This window comes from Mus caroli, unplaced genomic scaffold (genome assembly GCF_978045245.1).
Source record: "Mus caroli unplaced genomic scaffold, Mus_caroli_1 scaffold_4, whole genome shotgun sequence".
NCBI lineage: Eukaryota > Metazoa > Chordata > Mammalia > Rodentia > Muridae > Mus > Mus caroli.
In genome coordinates, this window is record NW_028227259.1 from 133,102,483 (window position 1) to 133,120,386 (window position 17,904).

General features: G+C 50.8%; 1 protein-coding gene across 6 annotated transcripts in view; it reads right to left on the bottom strand.

Moving 5' to 3' along the window:
* The window catches only part of Rimbp2 (RIMS binding protein 2), a 192,179-nt gene extending 179,921 nt beyond the window's left edge, over nt 1-12,258 (bottom strand). For all 6 annotated transcript variants that reach the window (XM_029478015.2, XM_029478008.2, XM_021163023.2 and 3 more), the window contains exon 1: nt 12,055-12,258. The gene's annotated coding sequence lies outside the window, so the exon portion shown is untranslated. The remainder of the gene's footprint in view (nt 1-12,054) is intronic.
* Nucleotides 12,259-17,904: the final 5,646 nt, after the last annotated feature.

Sequence of the window (17,904 nt, forward strand, 5' to 3'; positions counted from 1 at the left end):
TGATGTAGATACAGCCGCCAAGCAGTGGACAGTCAAAAGCTGTGAGATCCTGTACAAAACCGCCAGACACACAAGCGTGACCTAACAGGCCCTCTCCCTCGCTCACTCCCCACCCCCCTTAAATCCGAAGCACATGCCATGCCTATCTACTTAATAAATTCACCACCTTAGCAACGCCCTAACTTGTCCCATTGTCGAGGATCTGGCTTTACCAGAGCAGTGAGGAAGAGGCCAGGAAGAAATTCCTGGCCAGGAAGACTTTCCCCAGCGGTGTTGGCAGAACAGTGAGTCCCCTCCGCAGCAGACCACCTCTCACAAGTTCAGTAGGAAGTTGGACGTGGCAATGCCCTCCATCAATAGCTACCATTCCCTGCATCGCCCTTTGCCAAGGATAACCCTCCCCCCTGTGAGGTGAACATGCCACCCAATGCTGATCTTAGAGGGGGTTTGAACGTCAAAAAAAAATAGCGCTTGTGGGCTGAAAACCTCCCCCGCAAACCACACAGGAGAATCCTGGGGAACCCCCCACAGTTGCTGGTTTACACTTCTAGGGGCAGAGAAAGCTAGACTTCTCAAAAGCTAGAACTGGATGGTAGTTCTAGGAAAATCCCCAAACTGTCGAACCCACAATTGGCAATGAAATGACCACATGTGCCTTCAAGGAGAACAGCGAAGGGGGGAGTGGGTTGGCCTGTCTCTCTCTGTGTTTGCATTATGGGCGGGGTATTAGTAGTGGAGGGGGCGGGGGAAGGGTACACTCTTCCTTTAACTTCCATCTGTCAAAGTCCTCCATAGTGGAGACACAAGGCTCTAGAATCAGCGTCAAGACTAGATGATGGCATCGTGGTCCATCCAGACCCCAGATACAAAAGAGCCTGGGACTTTGGACCAGTGACTTGACTTTTCCCGCTTCTCCTGCGTAAAACTGGAGTGGGTATCAACCATATAGAGACCTCAAGTAATAAACATTTGAGCGGCTCAGCCTAGGCATGCCAGTGTGGCCCAGGGCATCCACTTCTCTATCAAGGGCTTAAAGGAGACTGCTATTGCCAGCCATGTACTCTTGTCCATGAAACTCTGCTGCTCTGAGGCCCATGGTCAGGAGACGTAGGTTTCCCACCAATGCCTAGTTCCAGACGTACCCTGGCTTCCAGTGGTCCCACCAAGAACCTTGGGTAGCAATTGACTGACAGAAGTTTGCTTATTATTGGTCCCTGGTTCCACTCCAGGCGGGTCCACTCTGCCCAACCTTTCCCTCATGCGTGGCCCAGGCTTCCCAAGAATACCTAATTCACTAATAAGAGAATTGTCACCTGTTGGTGCTTGAAAACCACTTTGAGAGTCTGAGTGAAAAAAAAAGTGTTTTTAAATGACTTTCAATGTTCACAAGCTTGTCACGGACATATCATTAACCACCAAGTTCAATGATAAGTGCATTCTGCCCATCCCCCACCCAACTGCCTCCACAGGCCGGGAGGTGGCCAGGCTGGGTGGCCACTGTCCCGTCTCAGCCCTGACTAAGTCGCTAATAGGATCCACAGAAGTCTGAGCGCCCCTCCCACCCCCACACGCCTTGCCATCACGAGCCACGATTAGCGTTCCACACACGCTGTCAAGGCCTCCTCTGGGATCTGGTGGCTTTCCACATTCTGAGTCAGAATCAATAGCTTTAATGTACAGTGTACATGGGCCTTGCTTTTAAGTGGGGTTGGCTGAGGGAGAAGAAAGTGAAATAGGATTAGGGTTGCAGACAGGGCTTAGGGGAAGCAGGGTGGGGTGGGGGTGGTAGGGGGTAGGGAGGCAAAGAGACTGCTAGAAGCAAGGGGGAATCTAGAAGCAGACTTTAACACCTCAGCAGTGCATAGGTCTGGGGTCTGACCATGTCAGAAGTGAGGGCTAGGTCCCCAGTGCAGGCTGGTAAAGCGAACCCCACAACTCCCTCACATAGAGCCTTGTGCAGAGTCCCCTTAAACAAACATTTCCCTTTCTTCTACCCCAGGACCTGACTGGAGAAGCCTCCTTCCAAGTAAGAACACCTGGTGCCTGCAGTTCCTAGAGAAGACAGAGCTGCCATGCCCAGCCTGGCAGTGGTAACCACCAGCCCCTTCCCACTGTGCTTTCCCGAAGTCAGCTCCCAACTTGTTTAAAAAAACAAACAAAAACTACGTTGCATTATTTATGGTGTGTGTGTGTGTGTCCAGAATTCATGTGGAGACCAGAGGACAATTTGAGGGAGCCAGCTCTCTCCTTCCAGCGTGTGAGCCCTGCAGATCCAACTCAGGCTGTCGGTCTTGGTGGCAAGCACCTATTGAGCCATTCTATTGATGCCAAACTTCTTGATTAAAAACTAAAGAAAAGTATGTAAAAGTCTGGAGGTGGTAGGATGATTGCTTTGTATGCCTGAAGCTCTGGGTTCCATCCCCGCACTACATAAAACAGGGCATCGGACCCGTGCCTATAACCCCAGTATCCCAGAGGTAAAGGCAGAACTATCCCCAGCCTGGAATACGTAAGATCTGGTCTCAAGTAAATACAGGGACAGGAGAGCTGATTCCACAGTTACACACTTGCTACTCTTCTAGAAGACCAGAGTTCAATTCCCAGCACCACCCACATGGTGGCTCATAACCATCTGTGAACCTGACTCCCTCTTCTGGCCTCCTCAGGCATCAGCCAGACACACACACACAGTACAAACATACATTACATGCAGGCAAACACTCATACACATAAATATCAATCTTTAGAAAATTAATAATTAACTTGTTTAAGTAAACACAACAAGCAAATGTTCCCTAAACAGGAGTTTTTAAGTTTTAAGACTTTAAGTCTAGACGCCATCCTGTGTCACAGGACACCCTAAGGATTCCCCTCACCTTTCTCTCACCACAGCTCTCTCCATACCTCAGTTTCCCCACCCACCCAGTATGTGGATGATAGTACAACCCCGGGCTGCCAAAACAAGTTAGAACAACACTAGGCTGTGGCATCTCACTTTTGTGACCACAGGTGTCAACACTCAAGCTACGGCTGGGTTTGCAGTGCCCACGGGCTTCAGGGAGCACCTCTTGTGGCTGTCAGCCTCTGGTATCTTCAGGTGACAACAGCACCTCACCCCTGTCTCTGTAGCCCAAAGCTGTCCCAGACCTCCCCTCTTACTTATATGAATGTATCCTTCTTCCTAAGAGACAGGATAAAGCCCCACCTCCCCAAACAAGACCACCTTCCTGGCAGCCTTTGTCACACAAGAAGCTCTAGGAACGGAGGGAGGGGGGCCCCAGTCAGCCCCTCCCAAGCTAACCAGCCTCTCCTTGCTATAAATCTCACAGTAGGTATTTGGGCACAGGGCTGCTATGGGGATGCAGACTTGAAAGGCTTCGCACCCCCTCATCCATCATAACTGTGCCATATGTACATTAACTTTATTTAGGTGACACGCAGTATTCAATTTTAGCCCTCGTCTACAATTACATTAAATTATGCATGTCTTCTAAAAAGCACACTTACTGAAAACTGATAAAAGTCGGTAAAATGCAGGCAGGATTTCACGGGAGCATGGGAGGGGAGCTGAAGGCAGAGAGGGTGATGTTATTAGGGTCTGCACTATTAGCCAGCAACACTGGAGCTTGGGGGGAACTCCTATGATAATCATATATCCATGTCCCCAGGGTGGAACCCGGAGGATCAAAAACCCAGACAGGGAGATTAGCAATAGAGAGTCTTATCACCCTTAACAAGAGAGTGCAGATCAGAGACATGGCTCGGGACAGTAGCTTGTACTGACTCTACCATGTTTACTTCTGGGAGAAAAGAGGTCCCATGTTCCCATGTCTATGATGAGAGCCATAGAACCATGCTGAGATGGGGACAGGACCATCCCTGGAACAACCAGCTGGAAGAGCCAAGCTGTCACACCGGTCTTACTGCCTCCTGTCAAACCTAAGACCACACAATAATCACTCCTGGGAAACCATGGAGTGGGAGACCTCAAGGTAGAGAGAGTGATGTTGCTGAGGCCAGCAGGATGCTGGTGTTGTTCCATCCTCTTGGCTGCCATGTGCTGGTCCCTACAGCCCTTTTCCATCTATGGAGCCTCAAGCCAAAAAAAAGTAGAAAAAAGGCTCCCAGACTGCAAAAAAATAACCAGGCAAGGTCGGGCATGGCCAGGGTCCTGTCTGATGATGCCAATGAACAGGCTCAGGCTGAGACAAAAGTTAAAGCTGTTTCTCTCCAACCTACCTATCATGGGGACAACAGGGACATAGATAGCCCCATGTGGGAATGTCTATCCCTCATACCCTGGCTGCTGGCTTTGCATTCAATCTTCACAGTGTGGCTTGTAAGAAAGGGACAATAACACACATTGCAGAGGGCCTGAAGAATGTCTGGGCTGTGCCTCACAAGGAACCAAGGACCACATACTCTTCAGGGTCAGGTGGTGAACATCACTGCTCAACACTGTGGGCCATTAGCATAACTCCCTCTACCAGAGGAGCCCAGCCTGGTCTAGTCTGGATTGGTGGAGCATCCTGGGTTCACAGGGAATGGTGGTTTGAATATGTTTGGACCATGGGAAGTGGTTCTATTAGGAAGTATGGCCTTATTGGAGGAGGAGGTGTAGCCTTGGTAGGGGAAGTGTGTTACTGGAAGAGGAGCTTTAAGGTCTCCTATATATATGCTTAATTCTGGCCAATGGGATACAGAGCCTTCTCCTAGCTGCACCATGTCTGCCTGCATGCTGCCATGCTTCCCACCATGACAATAATGGACTAAACTTCTGAACCTGTAAGCCAACCCCAGTTGAATGTTTACCTTTATAAGAGTTGCCTTGGTCATGTCCCTTCACAGCAATGAAACTAAGACACGGGGTATGGGGGTAACACAAGGGAATGAGCCCAGTCATGTCAACATATATCACAGGGACACAGCATGTCTATCCAACTTCTCCAGTCACAGAAATCAAAGGCAAGATGGAGAGAAGACATCTCACTCACCATTTGAGCCAGGGTGTGAAGGGCTGGGCCGTCCTTACCATCAGTGAGAGAGCAAGGTTCAACATGAGCAGAACTTAACATGCACCCATCTGCAGGGCACAAGTGGGGATTGTGGTGGTGTGAATGAAAATGGTGCCCGAAGGCTCATAGGGAGTGGCGCTATTAGGAGGTGTGGCCTTGTTGGAGGAAGTGTGTTACTGAGGGTGGGCCTTGGGGCTTCAGAAGCTCAAGCCAGGCCCAGTGTCACTCTCTCTTCCTGCTGCCTGCTGATCCAAATGAAGACCTCTCAGCTCCTTCTCCAGCATCATGTCCATCTGTACACTTTCATGCTTCCCACCGTGGTGATGATGACGACGGACTATCGGACTATCGGGGTTGCTAAAACTCCCTTGTCCAAATGCTCATGCAAGTGCAACTGGGTACTGTGGCCACAGTGAACATCACTAACCACAGCATCAGGCATGACAAGGGAAGCAGCCCCAGTCGGTATGTGACCTTAATGACCCTCCCCTGGTGAGTGAGTCTGATGACAGAACAGTCTTTAGGTATGACTTGCAGGCACCTGTTTCAGACTCTCTGCTTCTGTTTCCCCACTATACACCAGGAGAGCTCGGTTTGTTTTTCTCATAGCACTCTCAAGGGTTGAGATTGTTCTATAAAGACGTTCAACGGGGCTGGTGAGATGGCTCAGTGGGTAAGAGCACCCGACTGCTCTTCCGAAGGTCCAGAGTTCAAATCCCAGCAACCACATGGTGGCTCACAACCATCTGTAACGAGATCTGGCGCCCTCTTCTGGAGTGTCTGAAGACAGCTACAGTGTACTTACATATAATAAATAAATCTTTAAAAAAGACGTTCAACATAAGCAAACACTCAGTACATAGCAGCTATTGCCTTGGTAGTCCTGGGTCAACTAGCATGAAGCCTCTAGGGCAGACCTGACTCCCAGAGGAGTGTCACTGGACTTCAAGTGTCACTGGGCTCCAAACTGCCTATCAAGAATAGCAATGTGACTCACAGGACCTCAGTGGTACTGGGCTGGTGTCTGAAAGCCAATAGAAACCTCTCTAGTCTCTCCTGCCCCTAGGGATGAGAGCATCTGCTAAGCTCTGCTTGGGCTCCAATGGCCCAGCTAGCTCAGTGTGGCTTTCCTCATACCCACAGAAAAGAGGAAATTCATGAGGCTTGTGTAAACTCTGAAACTGCAGAAGAATTGAGCTTACACTTGGGTGCCCAGAACTATTTCTCTAAGAGCAGAGTCTGGCTCTGCTACACACAGAGCTGTGGACAGTTTGTGGCCTCGGGGTGCTGCTGACCTCCAAGTGATCTTCACTGGGCCAGGAATCTGGAAGTCACCATAGCTACAAGTCTAGTTCGCTTCGGGAATGCCGTTAGGCATCAGGGCGGGAGGAGACCCTTGGCATCAGTCATTTGTGCCCTGTGCTCAGCGCTCATACAGAAAGAAACCACCAGGGGGCAGAAGAGAAAAGGGACCTGCCCTGCCCTGCCCTGCCCTGCCCTGCCCTGCCCTGCCCTGCCCTGCCCTGCCCTATCCAGGGAGCTTAGGAGAGAAATGCTATAAGAGAGGAAACCAGTCACGGATGCAGGTCAGGCAGGCAGGGATTCTCAGAGGAAGTGCTCTTCAGAGACCTGAACAAGTGATCATCTTTGGGTGGAGGTTTCTGGGCTGAAATGTAAGGGAGAAAGAGAGAACACACCCACATCATGACCTCCCAGTGACTCTGACAGACACTAAATATGACAGCGCTCCCATGGCACAGCAGGCTGGACTTGCTTTCGTAGGACTTGATCTGTCACGTTGAGTGGCCTGAAGACCAGAAATGGAGGCAGGAGGCCGGGGACGTGAGTCACAGCCTATGAGGGGATCTCAGGCCAAGGCCAAGGCCACAGTGAGAGAGGTCAAACTTCAATGCCAAGAAAAAGGGGGCAGTGGCAGACAAATCCGGATGGAGCTGGAGGGATCCAAATAAATGTCTAGACAGAGGGATGCCGAGTCGAGATTGGAGAGGGGGTGGGGTGGGGTGTATGTTTTATGCATGCAAGCAAGGGTTTTATCTCAGGAATAGAATGTTTGCCCAGAATCCCCTACTGAGGGGCTGGGGTGTAGCTAGAGCACCTGCCTAGAACCCTCCAGGGAGGGGCTGGGGGCGTGGCTCAGTGCTAGAGCACCTGCCACCTATGCATAAAGCCCTAGGTACCATCCCTAATCTCTCTCTCTCTCTCTCTCTCTCTCTCTGACACACACACACACACACACAAACACATATTTTGATATTTAAAATTTCCATCTATACAGCATGATATAAGTCTTCACCCACCACTTAAAAAAAAATAGCTGTCACATTTGACTCCATCCCACAGTGTGGGGGAACAGAGCCGAATGCAGAGGCTTCTTCATAACACAGACCCCACGTCACAAGCCCAGCCACGCGTACCTCACACAGAGAAACTGCATGGTTAGTGGATTAGACCTAGAGAAAGCTGTCACACAGACGTTGGTGCCAAGCTGGCTGTGGCCTACCATCCCAGGTCTCAGGAGCTGGAGGCAGGAGGATCGAGAGTTTAAGAACAGTTTGGACTACAGGAGAACGGAACAAAACAACAACAACAAAACAGGCCATTGGGACAACTCCGTGAGTAAAGGGCACTTGCTACCAAGCTTGACAGCAAGAATTCAATCCCCAAGATTCATAGGGTGGAAAGAGAGAACAGATTCCCACAAGCTGCCCGGTGATCTACACACACATGTCAGGGCATGCATGTACCCACTCACATACACACACACATACACACACACACACACACACACACATGAATGAATGAATGAATGAATGAATGAATGGAGAGAGACACAAATTAGATGTAGTGTAGATGTCATTTTCCTTAAATGCTGCCCCTGCGCACTGGTTCTAGGAGACAGTGCTTTTCAAAAGCTCCCAGAGATGGAGTGGCACATGCACTGGGTCCAAGAGTAGTCCTACTGTGTGCCACAGTCATCCCTACTGGGGTAACAAGGACGGGGGCTGCAGTACAGCTGACTTTGGAGTCAGGGGACTTAGACCTGGGGTTGTTCCCCCATGGTCACATGATCTGGGACAAGCCACTGCATCTCCACCTGCAATGTGAGGGGCCACAGGTCCACGTGACACACTCGGTGGCACGGGCCAGCATCAAGGCAGTGCCATTGTGCATCCACAGTGACAGCGACCCCATGTCCTTAAGGCCATTCACTCTGTCCCCACAGTAAAGGCAGCCAGTCGTAAATAACACTGTCTTCTTAACATCTATGAATGTGCCCTGTCCCTAAGACACTCTGATTCCTGAAGAGTGTCCCTTCCCCTCTGTCCTATGTCCCCTCTGTGTCATTGAAGCTTGGGACTATAGCACCTCCTATGCTGTTACTCGAGAAATCAGAGGAATAGGTATCACCAGGTGGAGGGGTGGACCATGATAGTCACTAGAAAGTGCAACAGTGCCATGTGTCAGCAAGAACCCAAGACTGGGAAGCCTCCGACATGGCCAGGACAGCCATCCCTCAGAGCACATGGGATGCACACACCCAATGACCACTCTGAGACACAGCACGGAGCAGTGTTCACCGGGAGTCACGCGGACCCTACTGTAGGCCAGGGCTCTGCAGACTCCCGGGTACCCTTCCTGGAGAGAGGGTCCAAAAACGGTAACAGACATTGCAGACTATCACACAGCAGTGGCCAGGGCAGTGCCATTGTGACTTACCCCAGTAGGGTAAGTCATCCATACCCCAGTAGGGATGACTGTGGCACACAGTAGGACTACTCTTGGACCCAGTGCATGTGCCACTCCATCTCTGGGAGCTTTTGAAAAGCACTGTCTCCTAGAACCAGTGCGCAGGGGCAGCATTTAAGGAAAATGACATCTACACACTGTAACAGTGTGCCCAGAGTCACTCAAGGAAGCAGAACGCAGCAGGGGCTGGAGCACACTGGCTCATCACCATCCAAATCTAAAGGCAAAATACACTGGGGATTTGTCTCAGTTAGGGTTTTATTACTGTGAACAGACACCATGACCAAGGCAAGTCTTCCAAGGAAAACATTTCATTGGAGCTGGCTTACAGGTTCAGAGGTTCAGTCCACTATCATCAAGGCAGAAGCATGGCAGAATCCAGGCAGGCATGGTGCAGAAGAGCTGAGAGTTCTACATCTTCATCTGAAAGGCTGCTAGTGGAAGACTCACTTCCAGACAGCTAGGGTGAGGGTCTTAAAGCCCACACTCTCAGTGACACACCTGTTCCAACAAGGCCACACCTACTGGAACAAGGCCACACCTTCTAATAGTGCCACTCCCTGGGCCGAGCATATACAAACCATCACAGTATTTTATACAGACCCCCAACCAAGGTCACAAATCGAATATGAGCAAGGATTTGGATGAGATGGAGACAGTTAAAAAAAAAAAAGAGTGTGAGGTAAGATAAAGGAGAGGGGGGAGGAGAGAGAGAAAGAGAGGGAGAGGAAGGGGAGGGGGAGGAGCTGCATATAAGAGTGGCAGGTGTTTCCCAAGGCCTCTCCTATATCACAAGGAAATGACACCGCTCTCCACCAAGGGAAGGCAAATGAGAAGGCAGGGCACAAAACGGTAGGCTATCAATTGTTTCAAGACAAGTCTGAGGGATGCACAGTAGTAGCACCCTGGAAATTGGCATCGGGGATGCAGGGGTTCGGGGTAGCACTCTGGAGATGATTGGCAACCCCTCAAACAGGAAGCTCTCAGGTCAAACTGCCCATGCACTTAACCCCCCAACCTTGGCTGCACTGGAAGCTGCCTGGGCACCAAGGCATTTTGGGATCCCTTTCCTTTGAGTCTTTGTGTCCTGAGTGGTACTCACAAGTCTAGACGCCTTCTGGGAGGCTTGAAATCATGCTCCGCTGCAGAGCCCACCAAAGACGAAGAGAGCACGGAGAACATGCTCCAGGGAAGCTTAGCGTGTGGGAGGCTTTGCTCACTGATCCAGGGGGTGCTCACATGGGGTCCCAAGAAGAAGCACCAGCTCTGGGAACTCTTAGAAAAATAGATGCTCGGCCCCTCCCTGAATCACATCCCTGATCCATGGAGTGATACAGTCCCTGCAGGGCACCTGTCAGGAAGCCTAGTGTGTTTTCATAGACAGGCTTGTGAGCCCAGGATGGCCATTGCCCACTGGGGAAGCACCTGGTAGCTTTCATCCCCCAATCTTTCCTCATGCTAATAGAGAGGGCAGAGGACAAAGGATCAGCTGCCCCCACCATCTTGGATTACTGGAAGGGTTGAGTTTTGTGCCCTGGTACAGAGCTATTTGGCAATCATTTGGTCCTAAGTCCCCTGCCTCTGTCACGCCACACCCCTAAAGAGCCACCCTGTCTATACCTTGGAAGTCCTGGCCTCAGAATCCATGCAACAGAGCCACACATGTTGGGAGGGGGTGGGTGGGTGGGGGTGGCAGCAGCCATTGAGAAAGAAGCCAGTTTGGGGTTGGAGGACTCCAGCAAGACTGGGAGAAATGGGGGCATGAGGCAGTTTTCAGAGGTCCCAGGCTAGTCACATTCCACATCTGGGCTCGTTTGAGATACCCCCAGTTCTTGCCTCCAAGCTCCAAAGTGGACAGAGAAGAAATCTCTCCACAGCCTGCCACAGAGGCCCTGGGTACCGCCTCCTCTTCCACACTCTCCCACATCCAGCACCACGCTCTCTCCCTACTTGGCAGCTCTATCTGTGACATTACCCTCTCCCTGACATGAGCTGTCTGCTGGCCCACATCTTCTTCAGGGTCCTTCAGAAGGGTCTGTCCTGAGGCAGGACCTTCCCATCTACCCCCCACGCCCACCCCACTCCTCGGCCACCCATACTCTCAGGATCTATAACACACAGAGACTTACAGAGGGGAGCTTCAAGTTCACTTCCAACCCATAGCGGACCTGCCTCCCTGCACCCAGTAGAAAGCTGGAAATGTACTTACTACTTCCTCCCCTCTCTCCTCCCCTCCCTCCTCCTCCCTCCTCCCCCCTCCTCCTCTCCCTCCTTCCCCTCTCCTTCCTCCCCTCCCTCCTTTACCTCCTTTCTTTCTTCCTTTCCTCTGTCCCTCTCTCCCTTCCTCCACTCTCTCTTTTCTCTTCCTTTCCTCCTCATTAGCTCGCAGTTAGCTCAGGGAACAGCCAGTTCGCTCTCCCTGGGGTCAGAAAGAAACTGCTCCCTCGGAGGTCCCACCCAGTCATCGCCTTCCTCTGGCGCTGTCCAGGCAGGTCATCCGGGCAACCTGCAAACATTGCCTTTCCAGGTGGAAGGGAAAGTCTGCACTAGCCAAAGGCCCCGGTGCGCGCGCGCGAGCAAACACACACACACACACACACACACACACACACACACACACACACACGTACATATACTGTGCCGAGAACATCTGACTCCACAAATGAACCATTGCAGCCACTCTCTGGGACACCACTTGACAAATTCACATTGCACATTTCAGTCGGCGTGGGCAGCGGATGGCGGGGCCGACTGGGATGCTTTGAGCCCTCCCCTCCCCCCTGCGCCGTTTTCTACGAAGTCCTCCCCAGGCCCCAAGCGCTCTGTTTGAAACCAAGACCCAGCTTCTGCCCTCTGGAAAGGCTCTGCCTAGAAGCAAGGTGCCAAACTTTGCCCAGAGGGGCTTTTCTGGGAGGCTGGGGGTCCGAGAAGACCGGGAGAGCCACAGCGCCACCGTCATCGCCATCGCTGACACCGTAGGGTGAGAGAAGGCAGCAGCCCTTCCCTTCACTCTGACAAGGATCCATTGGTGGCAAGCCACACGCCGACAGGAGCACGGTGGCATTCCGCACCAAGCGTCACCCGCGGCAGCCTCCGTCCTGGTCAGCCACCACTGCCCACCCAAAGCAGAAGGGCACCCTCCTGATGCAAACTTCACTCGGGCAAAGAGTTCCCTGCTAAGCCCCTGTCACCGGTGCCACTGAGGAAAGGTGAATGGAACAGAAGCTATTTTTAGGAGAGAAAAAAAATTAAATCTCAAATCGCAGCCTACCTTGGATGTTCTCGGTGCCCAGCCTCCCGGGCTCCAAGAGAGAGACAGAGACAGCCACTGCAGTGCACTGTGTCAGATTACAAACTGGGGCCAGAGGGAGGGGAGGAGAGTGGAGAGGAGAGAGAGAGAGAGAGAGAGAGAGAGAGAGAGAGAGAGAGATCCAATCAACACTGAAGGACACGGGTGTGTGGGCACCGCTTGGTATCAGCTAGAAATTATCCATTTAATTTTTGCAGGGAGGGAGGGAGGGAGAGAGAGAGAGAGAGAGAGAGAGAGAGAGAGAGAGAGAGAGAGAGAGAGAGAGAGAGGCATGAGCAAGAGTCACCAGCCAGAGAGCAGTAGCCAAAGCTTGGAAACAGCAGTGTTTTAACACACACACACACACACACACACACACACACACACACACGTGCGCACACAAACGCGCATGCACACACGCATCCCAAGATGGCTCTGTCCCTTCCCTGCCGGTGTCTCTCATGAAGCAGTGGTCAAAAGCAGGGCAGGAATGGAGGCGGAGCTGGGGCTCTTGATGCAGGCAGGGCTCAGGTCTAAAGAGCTCCCCTGGCGGCCCATGGCTGGGGCTGCCCCCGCAGGTGGTCCAGAGTCCTGCAGCCAAATGGAAGCAGACATCAGCGCCGCCGCTGTCCACCAGGCAATGCTAAGGATGCAGAATGAGGTGGTTGTGCAGAACTCCCAGCTGCCTGGGTCCTTCATTCTTGTCCAGTCTCCCTCCCCACCCAACTGCCCATCACCCCCATGAACCCTTCCTATCCTCAACTTGGCAACTGCCAGATGGACCAGCTACCTAGCAACACAGGAGCAAGAGAGAATAATACCAGGAAATGGACACACACAAACACACACTCCCCTGGGGGTCAGCATCTCACTGTTAACTCTATAAAGATGCTAAACAGCTCTGCTTCTCTGAAGGAACACCTTAGCCTGGCAGCATACTGATTAAGGCTGCATGGGGCCCTGTGGCCTCTGTAGAGAAAGACTAAAGAAAACCACAAACAAAAAAAGCTTGTGTACATCACCTGCAGGTCAGTCCTGCCAAACAACGGGTTTCAGGTCTCCGTGGCCTCTCTGATAAAGGGACTCACTCTGCAGTTTTAAAAACCCTGGTGTTGGGGCTGGAGAGATGGCTCAGCAGGTAAGAGCAACGACTGCTCTTCCCAAGGTCCTGAGTTCAAATCCCAGCAACCACATGGTGGCTCACAACCACCCATAATGAGATCTGACTCCCTCTTCTGGTGTGTCTAAAGACAGCTACAGTGTACCTATATATAATAATAAATAAATCTTTGGGCCAGAGCAGGGCTGACCGGAGTGAGTGGACAGGGTTGACTGGAGCAAGCAGAGGTCCTAATCCCATGAAGGCTCACAACCATCTGTACAGCTACAGTGTACTTACATACATAAAATAAATAAATCTTTAAAAGTAATTAAATAAAACCCTGGTGTCAGGGGTTAAGAGCACATGATGCTCTTACAGAAAACGGGTTTGGCTCTCACCACTCACGCTCACAACCATCTGTAACTCTAGTTCCAGGGAATCTGATGCCCTCTTCTGGCCTCTACAGGCACTGCATGTACATGGTGCACAGACACATGCAGGCAATATACCCACCACACACATAAAATAAAAAATAAGTAAATCTTAAGCCGGGCAGTGGTGGCACACGCCTTTAATCCCAGCACTTGGGAGGCAGAGGTAGGTGGATTTCTGAGTTCGAGGCCAGGCTGGTCTACAGTGTGAGTTCCAGGACAGCCAGGGCTACACAGAGAAACCCTGTCTCAAAAAAAGAGTAAATCTTAAAACTCTAAAGTGAACCCTGTGGTGAACCCATGCACCCCTCTGCCACTGCGGGTACGCTTGTGGATCCTGAATGAACCACAGCAACTAAAACTAAAAGGCCAAGCAAGGGGTTGATGCCCCTGTCCCACAAGATGATGTCCCTACCCACCAAAATGTGTTTATCAAAATTTTCAGAACCCACATCAGGCAGCTCACAGCTGCCTAAAACACCACTCTGGTGACTCCAGTGGGTAGCTGCACACACACGCACATACAATAAATTCTAAAAAATCTTTTGAAAAAAATTTTTTTAATTTAGTTATTTCATTTATATGAGTACACTAGAGAAGAAGGCATCGGATCCCATTACAGATGGTTGTGAGCCACCACGTGGTTGTTGAGAATTGAACTCAGGACAAAGCAAGCAGCCAGTGCTCTTAACCGTTGAGCCATCTCTCTAGCCCTTAAAAAAAGGGTTGGTTTTGTTTGGTTGGTTTTTTTGGGTTTTGTTTGTTTTGGGTTTTTTTGTTTGTTTGTTTTTGTTTTTCGAGACAGGGTTTCTCTGTGTAACCCTGGCTGTCCTGGAACTCACTCTGTAGACCAGGCTGGACTTGAACTCAGAAAATCTGCCTGCCTCTGTCTCCCAAGTGCTGGGATTAAAGGCACGTGCCACCACTGCCCTGCAAAAAAGGTTTTAAATCAGGACTCATTCTACATTCTGTTTGTTTGTTTGTTTGTTTGTTTGTTTTTCGAGACAGGGTTTCTCTGATAGCTCTGGCTGTCCTGGAACTCACTTTGTAGACCAGGCTGGCCTCGAACTCAGAAATCTGCCTGCCTCTGCCTCCCGCGTGGATTATCTACATTCTGAATATGCCTCTGAACTTGCCCTCAGGAAGGGAGGCTTCATTCAAGCCCCTGTTCCCTAAACACAGTCCGCACTGAAGTCTGGAGGCAGGGAATCAAATGCCTGCCACACCCTGGGCCCCAGAGCCATTAGGTCTTGGCAACTGCCAACATCCTAAGGCCGTGGAAAGATCCAGAACCTACTCACCCACTGACATGCTCTTCCTCAAATCAGTGCTGTCATAGCATCCACTGGGGAAAACAGCTCTGTTTTCAGAAGCCAATGATTAACCTACAGAATGGGGTATGTCCATTCAATGGAATAGTATTCAGCCATGAAAAAGCATGAAGGACTAATTTCCACTATGCTATAGAAATGTTTAAAAATATTTTGCTGAGTACTTTTTAATGAAATGCCTAGGAGAGATGATTCTACAGAAATAAAAGGCAGATAAAGTCATTGTTGAATGGGCATGGGGTTTATCCTGGGGCTATAGATCATGAGACCAGCGGAGGAATGGCTGCACACACCATGGACATTCCACAGACCACTAAACCACACACTTTTACAACAGCCAAAGTGTATCATTTAATCTGGGGGTCGGTCACACTGAACCAGGGTTGGTCCTGACTTTCCATGAGGCCTGGAACAGGTCTGAAAACAGAGCTGTTTTCAGATGCCTTGCATCTCCAGAATCACCATCTGTTTGAAATATCACGCCAATTTCATGGGGCTTTTGTGGGGGACAGAAGACAATAAATGCACTGCTGCTCTAAAGGGCTCTGAGCCAGAACGAAGTCCATACCTGAAGTCCCAACACTCTGGGAAGCTGAGGCAGGAGGATTGCTGTAATTTCAAGGCCATAGCCTGGGCTACAGGGACAGATACAATAGCTATATGGATGGGGCTGCAGCTCAGTAGCAGGGCACCCTGGGCTCCATCCCTCACCACAGAAAACAAAAATTCAGGACTGGAGAGATGGCTCAATGGTGAACACACTGACTGCTTTCCCATTGGACCCCAGTTCAATTCCCAGCACTCACATGGGGCTCACAACCCTCTGTAACTCCAGTTCCAGGGGACCCAACGCCCTCTTCTGGTGGGCACTGCACACACATGGTGCACAGACATACATGAAGGCACAACACACATAAATCAAATCAAGTCAAATTAAATAATAAAACCTTTCTAAGTAAGGGAGATATTAAAATCGAGTGGCTTTTGACCCCCTACTTCCTTAGCAGAGAGGAGATCATTTTCAAAGTATTCCCCACACATCCACTAGGCTCCGAGTTCAAGGCTCAGTATCTCTGTCCGTCGCTGATGGCGTCTCTCACTGAAATTGAGGTGGAGCTGCTGCCCTTGATGCCTTCCTGGGAATTCCCAAGGGACAGGATGAAGCCTTATATGTGGTGCAGTGTGAAGCTCAGGGCACACTATTTCTTAGTGTCATTTCCTAAACCCACAAGAAGAAAGAAAGAAAGAAAGAAAGAAAGAAAAGGAAAGGAAAGGAAAGGAAAGGAAAGGAAAGGAAAGGAAAGGAAAGGAAAGGAAAGGAAAGGAAAGGAAAGGAAAGGAAAGGAAAGGAAAGGAAAGGAAAGAAGGAAAGGAAAGAAAAGAAGGAAAGGAAAGGAAAGGAAAGGAGGAAGGAAGGAAGGAAGCAAACATATGCATAAAATACTAGAAATGGTTGCTAGACTCAAGGCTTTGTGGCCACATCTCTTGAGACAAGGCAATCGATGAGGCCACCCTACTCCAGGATGGATGAAGGCAGAGCCAGCCCATCAGGAGGAACTTCCAAATCTGAAAGTTAAGACAAAAGCAACCACCGGTCCATGCTAGTCTCAGACCATTCACTCCTGGGTCACTGGACTGCCACAGACTATGATCAATAACACACCACCAAGAGTTTGTCCCATCCTGGAATAGCACACACGGAGGATGTCATGAAAGGTTCAGAAGCAGAGCTGTGTCATGAATACCCCTTCCTCTGTGTCCCAGCCCTTGCCTGGTGGAGACACACAGCTGCCTCGGTGGGGTTCTGCTGCCAGCAGACACAGGCGAACTGGTCACAGAGGAGTTCTGAGGGCTCTCAGCATTGAACAGGATCTACGTACGTACGTTGTCTGAAATGTACCTAATTATAGGCCTCTGCTAATGCTGCGCGTCAGCACCCCAGCAGGCTGTCACAAAGCACAGCCAGCTCTGCATCTAGCCAGCTCCAAAGTGGGCAGAAAGTGAGGCTAAGTCCTCGACTCGGTATTTTGAAGTCAGGAATTGATAAAAGCTCAGCACTGTGCTAAGGGTTTGTTCATAGAAAAACCTACACAACTCCCTGTGGGCTAGGAAGGAAAGTCTAGAAAGCTGGGATGCTGAAAGATGTGCTGGGACCTACCAGAAACCTTAAGAGAGCATGGAAACAAGTGGTTGCTATTAAGAATTGGAATGGGGCTGGAGAGATGGCTCAGTGGTTAAGAGCACTGACTGCTCTTCCAGAGGTCCTGAGTTCAATTCCCAGCAAACCACATGGTGGCTCACAACCATCTGAAATGAGATCTGATGGCACCATCTGGTGTGCATATCATATACACCCAAAGAGAAAGAGTCCCCTTCTGGCTGCCTGTGAGAGACACTCTCTTCCTGGGTGCCTTTGGATCAAGAATATAGAAAGTCTCAGCCCCTTCTCCAGCACCATGTCTCCCTGCTGTGCCTCCCACCATGATAATAATGGACTGAACCTCTGAAGCTGTCAGCCAGCCCCAATTAAATGTTGTTCTTCACAAGAGTTGCTTTGGTTATGGTGTCTCTTCACAGCAAGAACCCCCTAAGACAGATGGTGTGAGATAGGATGGATGGTGTAGATGGGGGATGGGGTGGGGGATGGGGTGGAGATGGGATGGGGGATGGGATGAGGAGGGGTGGGGTGGGGGATGGTGTAGATGGGGGATGGGATGGGGGATGGAATGAGGAGGGGTGGGGTGGGGGATGGTGTAGATGGGGGATGGGGTGGGGGATGGGATGAGGAGGGGTGGGGTGGGGGATGGTGTAGATGGGGGATGGGATGGGGGTGGGGTGGGGATGGGATGAGGGATGGGATGGGGGATGGGGTGGGAGATGAGATGGGGATGGGATGAGGAGGGATGGGATGGGGGATGGGATGGGGGATGGGGTGAGGGGGTGGGGTGGGAGAAGAATGAACAGAAGA